A 7,967-nucleotide genomic window follows, 5' to 3' on the forward strand; every position below is an offset into this window, starting at 1 on the left:
GCCTTTCAAAAACTATGGTAGAACTCGTATTGCATGGAAATTTTCGCTTCATTGAGTAGTATTTAGAGACCTTACGTGAATATAATCCATGTTACATTCCCGAAGAGCTCGTGAGTAAAGTGAACACCTGAATATAACTGTGCGAGCTGTGATTACTCATCTTTTATTATGATGGGTGATTTCTGTTTATATGGACAGGAGTCAGAAAAATATTTCCACATTCAGAAGACAAAATTTTCCATTGAGATTTCGTGAAAAGGTCTCGTCGCAACGAAATCTCCTTTTTCTTTTAATGATTGCCGTCCTGTCTCGCGTATCATATCCGTGACACTCTCTCTGCTATTCCACAATGAAAACAAAAAGCTGGCCTACTTTGAACTTCTTCGATATACTACATAAGAGGAAGGACATTCGTAGTGTAGGCAATCAGTATAATGGATTTGTTTCATTTTTTCTGTACTCATGTGGACGATCTCACACTTTTCATAGCTTGTGCCAATTGGCACTTTCTGCACCATGCTAATACCCTGTGTAAATCGTTTTGATTTTCTGATCACTTTACTAGACGGTAAATGACGCGATCGTCTGTAATATTCTAAGGAGGCTGCTTAGATTCTCTCCTAAATCTTTCGTATACATTGAGAACAGCAGAAAGCCTTGAGAAAAGCGAAATAACGTTTCTGTTTCGGTAGACTCCAGATGACTCACCAGTTACGTGGAACTGTGACATTTGTGACAGAAAGACTTTAAAAGTGTAGCATTGGAATCCAAAAGTAATGACATTCACCTTTTTTCCATTGGCATAAGTTCCTTTAGCAGATTGGGCCTTTTTTCCAGAGTAAAAATAACTGTTAAAAACGTCGATTCGACCATCTTTGCAGTGATTCTCAGTTGTGGGATGATGGCGGTAAAGGTGCGATATTGATATCAAATCGATTTGCAGATTATTTAAATTGATCAATTAATAACCCCACTCCCATCCACGGATGATGTCATGCCAGCACGTGGGTCCCGGCCGCACCTCTCCCCCACATGTTCCCATGAGCGAGAATTTTTAATTTTGGTGGGAACTTCGAATATTGGCGGGAATTTCTTTGTCCCAGGGCTGTGCGACGTCCCGCCCCGCCCGGGAAATCCCAAATGGCGGTGCCCTTTCCGGGACTCGAATCCTGGTCTTCCCAGATGGAAACCCAAATGCACCACCTCCAACCACCCTCCTCCTCAAAAACAATAATACAACCAGAGGCGTTTGAAATTTGCGGTAATCAAGAGCAATGCAGCATCAGGTCACCCTGGGCGGGCCCAGCAGCTCTTCAGCCTCAGTTGCAGGAAGTCAGTCAGCATGAAGTGCCAACCAAGATCGTCCACTGCTGCCCAGCTGCAGCAGTAGCAGAACAGGAAGAAGGTGTAGAAGAGTAAGTACTACCTGTTTAATGTCTGTGTTTACTGCTGTGTGAGGAACATGAAGTCTTTGTGCTGATATCATCAGTGGATGCGACGTCCTCCAGCCTCTGTCGGGGTCTGCAGCAGTCATGTGTCCCAGCCCGTCCAGATCCATGACAGCAGCAGCAACCTGGGGTCCCATCGCGCACCTGGTCCGCTTATTGGAGCTGGACGAAGAGATTTTGCTGTCGGCTGAAGACACCCAGCCAGCCCCTGACTCGCTGAAGTGCACTGGAGATCTCAATCTCGCAGGTCGGCACTGGACCCCCATCATACGGGCCATCACAGAATATTCCAGTGATATTGCATGGACAGAGTGAGGATGTAGTGGATGAGAAGATACCAATTATGCCCTGTGCACCACTACTGTTCACTTCAGTGTATGATTTAACCAGTAGTGATTCGAAGCGTTTACCTATTCGCATAGAAGAATCCACAGACAGAGACTGTGGTGTTCTAATAGAGATCGAGAATGCAGCTAAAAGTGTTAAAGTGCGGTTTATGGAGGTGGAATGGGATCAAGTGCGTCTTGCAAAAGCCTGCATCAAGCAGCAGTTGACCGTCCAGTATCATCCGAGCTGTTCTCCTCTGGACATTTACTCTGCTGCTCTAACTGTATCCATTACAACAGTGTATGATGACTCTCCGTGTGAAATCGGGTGACACATCTGTTTACCTACAGCACTCCACCGTTACAACGTTGTTTGGTCTACAGATGGTGCAATCCATTGTGTTGGAAAGACTGAACAGATGATAGCCTTGTGTTAAACTTATGTATAAGGACATTGCAGAGTATCTCTGTACGAACAATGTGCAGGTAGAGGACTTCGAACAGTGGGTCAATAAGCTGCCAACGGAAACTGATACACTGCCAATAAGTTTTAGAGAAATACATGTTGAATTCTCTGTTCGCAAGAAGGTTTTTTCATCTGTATTCCGTATTGGTGTTAAGATAAAGAAAGAATCCGTTGGTGTAGTGCACCCATGTATGATTACTGAGTAAAAGTGTTTATACCCAAGTGTGTGTTTTATTTCTTACCTCTTATTATATTACAAGTAGTGAAGTTATTGCTACCAGTATTTTCACTGCAATCTTGCAACAGCAGAAAATTATATCATTTAACTAAATTCTCTGTAAAAGCGCATTGCACGCCAGTATCTGACTTAGTAGGTATCATGATAGCGCATATTGTGCATTATTTTCCGTAAAACCCAACTGCACGCCAGTACCTGATGTAGCAGATATCATGGCAGGGTGCATGAAGCATCAAGACTTTGTTGTAAGACCTGTGATGGCGTGCAAGGAGACCACAAGAAGAATGGTGTACTCCTTCCTGACAACATATGTGCAATAGGTCCATCAAAGACAAATGTTCTCATGTCGCTGCTAACACATCCAGATGGAATCCTCTTTGAGCACGTACGTGGATTGTCAAAACGACTGTTTCAGCCCAAATACCTACTATTACAGGAGATATTGTAGGGTGTAGACGGTGTGACATATAGGACATTCAGTGAGAGCAGTGATATCCCTCCAGTTGAAAAAGTAAAGCCTAATAAAGTGTTCACATTTGACGATGTTGCTGTGGAAAACGAAATTGGACGATATTTCTGTTTTGGTCGCCATATGGCTGTTGATGTATTTTACCTGCGTCAGACATATTTCAGAATACCAAAACGACTGGTGAGGGATACTGAAAACCTAATTATAGCACTATCTGAATTCAAAACACATGTTCATGCAGGAACCGATACGTAGTTCAATGATTTTGTAAATATGAGTGCGCATTGCTGGAATCACTCGCAGAGTGCACATTGCGGGAATCACTCACAGTTTAGGATTCTAGTTATCGATATAACAAGAAAACAGAATGATGGCAGGTCTAGAGGGAGCCTACAGGAGTTTCTATATACACTGAAGCGCCAAAGAAAATGGTATAGGCAAACTTATTCAAATACAGATCTATGTATACACACGGAACGCAGCGGTCGACAACGCCTATATACGTGTTATAGTCGACGAACGAGTGACGGGACACAGCATTTCCGAGGTTGTGATGAAGTGGGGATTTTCCCGTACGACCATTTCGCGAGTGTACTGTGAATATCAGGATTCCTGTAAGACATCAAATCTCCGACACAGCTGTGGCTGGAGAGAGATCCTGCAACAACGGGACCAATGACGACTGAAGAGAATCGTTCAACGTGACAGAAGTGCAACCCTTCCGTAAATTGCTGCATATTTCAATGCTGGACCATCAACAAGTGTCAGAGTGCGAATTATTCAACGAAACATCATCGATATGGGGGTTTTAGAGCTAAGGCCCACTCGTGTAGCCTTGGTGACTGCACGACATAAAGCTTTATCCCTCGCCTGGGCCCGTCACCAGCGACATTGGACAGTTCATAGTGGTGTGTCCCATCACTGGTCGGACGAGTCTCGTTTCAAACTGTTTCGAGCGGATGGACGTGTACGGGTGTGGAGAGATCCTCATGAATCCATGGACTGTTGAAGCTGATAAAGGCTTTGTAATGGTTTGGGGCATGTGCAGTTAGAGTGATGTGGGACCTCTGATACGTCTAAATACGACTCTGACAGGTGACACGTACGAAATCATCCTGTCTGATCACCTGCATCTATTCAAGTCCATTGTACATTCCGACGGACTTGGCCATTTCCAGCAGGACAATGCGACACCTCACGCGTCAAGAATTGCTACAGAGTTGCTCCAGGAACACTCTTCTGAGTAGAAACATCTATGCTGGGCACCAAACTCCCCAGACATGAACATTATTGAGCAGATCTGGAATGCCTTGCAACGTGCTGTTCAGAAGAGATCTCCACCCCCTCCTGCTCTTGCGGATTTATGGACAGCCCTGTAGAATTCAATGTGTCGGTTCCCTCCAGCACTACTTCAGACATTAGTTGTGGCACTTTTGCGTGCTCTTAGGGCCCTACACGATATTAGGCTGATGTACCAGTTCCTTTGGCTCTTCAATGTATTTGAATATAGCCACGGAAAGAGATGAATACATCTGTATACGCATCACCATGGATAAATTTCGAGTAAGCCGGAGCTTGGTCTGATAGGGTGGATGTGCCTAGACAAAATATACGCTTGTACATGGAGGCAAAAATTCAAGCTCTCGAACGTAAAGTCGGAGGCGCACGCAAAAACGAAAGATTTATTGTGATACTCTTCTGGGACTGAGCAATACATTTAATGATCGGGTTAATGTAAACGACTTAACTGAAGAGGAAATGGCTGTTTAGAGAAGGGGGAACAGCATAAGAAGAAGAATGGTGGATATATAAAACCTTACGCTGTACACAAGTCCTATTAACGTACAACAAGTTGTTGACCAAGCATAAAGTCATCGAGGCACGGAAATCCGTTCGAAAGAAATTACGGCTGTTAAGGTTAGGCCACTTGAAGCTGGGGCAGACACTGTGAGAAACATTTAAACTCCCAGCGAAAATGCACAACGACGACGATGACGCTATTGCCAGTTTCACTAACTCTCATCGCGACGCTATGACAAAACCTTCGATGTCACTGGTGAAAAACCGTACATGCTAGGCACGTAGCTTATAACTGTCACTGAGAACACAATACACATAGGCGATAGACAGTTTCAAAGAACGCCCGGTCCATTTTCCTAAGACCCACAGAAGCTGTAAATTAAAATGGTTCAAATGGCTCTGAGCACTATGGGACTTAACATCTATGGTCATCAGTCCCCTAGAACTTAGAACTACTTAAACCTAACTAACCTAAGGACAGCACACAACACCCAGCAATCACGAGGCAGAGAAAATCCCTGACCCCGCCGGGAATCGAACCCGGGAACCCGGGCGTGGGAAGCGAGAACGCTACCGCACGACCACGAGATGCGGGGGCTGTAAATTATTCTTCTAAACGTCTGGAATTGTATCGTGAAATATTGCTTGTGTCTGATCTGCATACGAATACAAAAATCTAAGGAAATGTGTAATACAAATCCATTATAAAACCTATAATGGATGGTGAGGAAAATAGCAGTGGTGATAGTAAGGGCATTCCGCATAAAAGAGTGAGCAATCGACTCCCGCAGAATATATATATATATATATATATATATATATATATATATATATATATATATATATATATATATATATACATATTGACGACCTCAATGAGATAATAGAACGGCTACGACCGCTCATGGCATCAGCTGCCGCTGGTAATACAGCTCAATCGAATAAAGTTGTTTCAATAATTTCTGAGCTTAGAGAGAGAAGCATCGTCGAATAAGTATGGAGACTGTAGTTCGAGAACTGCACAAACCAGCCCTCAAAATGTGCCTTCGTAAATACGTTATGAGTTCGGGTTTGGACGGCATGTGGTAGGCAGATCTTGTCGACATGAGGGAATATTCACGTGTGGATAACAGATTCAAATATATTTTAATGGTCATCGATACTTACTCTTAATGTGTGTGGATATTACCCTCAAAAACGAAAACAGGGAGCATGTCGCGCATGTGTTTGAGCAATTGCTGCAGACAGGGTGACCTGAAGTCCAGACAGCCTTAAAAGAGAGCACTGTGGCGACTTTTACAGTAGATATTTGAAGACTGTGATGGAGTGGTACGGAAAACATCACTACTCGACATTCATCCACCTGAAGGCGAGTGTCGTGGAACGTCTGAACAGGACAGTGAAAGCCAAAATGTGGATGCGATTCAATTTTTGTTGCTCACACAAATTGACCAATCTCCTCCCACAAATAATTGCAGAATATTATTGAACCAAACATCGCACAATAAAAAATGAACGCAATTGATGTTCGTGATATCAGATTGCTAGATAAAGTTTACAATCGTATTAAAATGCTAGCTACAAGCAAACAGTAATTTAATGTAGTTGATTTCGTACGTATTTCAATATACAGGACAGCATTTGAGGAGTCATACATGCCAAACTGGTCAACTGATCTTCACAGTTTCCAAAGTGCAGAAAACGAATCCTAGAACCTGTCTCTAAAAGGACAACAGTAGTACTTAAAACTAATGGTACTTTCATACAAAAGAGTTACAGAAGAGCTCATTACGAGATGTGCGTCGAAGGAATAAAGCGTTAGGAAATGGTTTGGTTTTCGCCCACCACATAACAACTGACGATTTGCTATATAATAGGCTGCGCAGACCACTACCACCTCAGTAGCATAACATGTGTGATAGGAAACACATTAGAAGAGGAGGCGGTATTCTCGACACACTACCAGTCGAATTACACATTCCTCATATAACTACCGCAGACCTGGTACAAAGAATCAAAACCAATTGGCACGCAGATGGGATACATCTGCTCGATTAAGCGTGTGTGGGACACCACATCGCATGCCCTTTACATAAAGCTCGTCACACAGTCATCGAACTTTAGTTGATAAAGCTCAGGCAATACGTGAGAGAAGGGATACTGGTATAGGCCAACGTATTACAGCATTTTCAGTTGAAAAAACTATGCGTGGTAAAGTTGAGTTGGGCTTGGGTGTGAAGGTCAGCCAAGTTACGAGCGCTGCACGTAGGCCGCTAAGAAAGAAGATGATAATCAAAGGGGGCATGAAAAATTGTATGCTGACAGCGAAATATGGAGGTAAAAGCGTCCTGAAGCAGGAAGGAGTGATAAAAAGAAGACCGATTAAACTATCCAGGGTTCTACCAACACCCAAAACGTCGAGTGGAACTATTCCCTTCCTCATTCCTACCTTAGCCGGTCTCTCAGCGGTGGGTTCACTGGCTGAGGGTGCTGCGCTATTGCCACGACACTCAAGAATGCACAAAACCCTCAGGAGCAACTGCAGGAGGCAGGAAGACATAACAGGATGATGGAGGCAGCAGTCATTCGGAAAAGGACTATACTTGAAACCATACAAGAAAGGACTAAGTGTCTTCATAAGCAAAAAAGCCCTCTAGCAGTCCTACCAGACAGGGCGCTTATAAACACGTATCTGCTTAAGTTTATTAAGAAGAAATTCAACGTTCCAAGATTCCGAGGTATGTTTATGTGGAATACACTACCGAATACTATGTGGAAATCAGGAGAATGCGGAACTGTGAATCGGGATGTAGCAGGAGGGCCTGGAACTCGTTGGGTAACATACGTTAAAAAACGAAATACAAATAACGTCTACTACTTCGACTCATTCGGCGACCTGTAACCCCTAGAAGGATTACAACAATACTTCACAGTCACAAGACCTGTTCTACAATTTTCTACTCTACCAAGACTTTAGTACGTTTCTGTGTAGTCATCTATGCATCCTAACGTTCACGAATAATATACAAGGACAAGCATTAAGCATCCATTCGTCCGTTGGTGTTCAGATGCAGTGTCGCACAGTATGACTTCAAAAGAACGATTATCTGTATTACAGATAATTACTTCCCACAAATTGATTTAAGCATTGGAGCTTGGAGTATCGCACTGATTGGAGTGCAGACATACAACAACATCCAAAGTATCACATAGGCTGACC

The sequence above is a fragment of the Schistocerca piceifrons genome, chromosome 2, assembly GCF_021461385.2.
Source record: "Schistocerca piceifrons isolate TAMUIC-IGC-003096 chromosome 2, iqSchPice1.1, whole genome shotgun sequence".
NCBI classification, from domain to species: Eukaryota; Metazoa; Arthropoda; class Insecta; order Orthoptera; family Acrididae; genus Schistocerca; species Schistocerca piceifrons.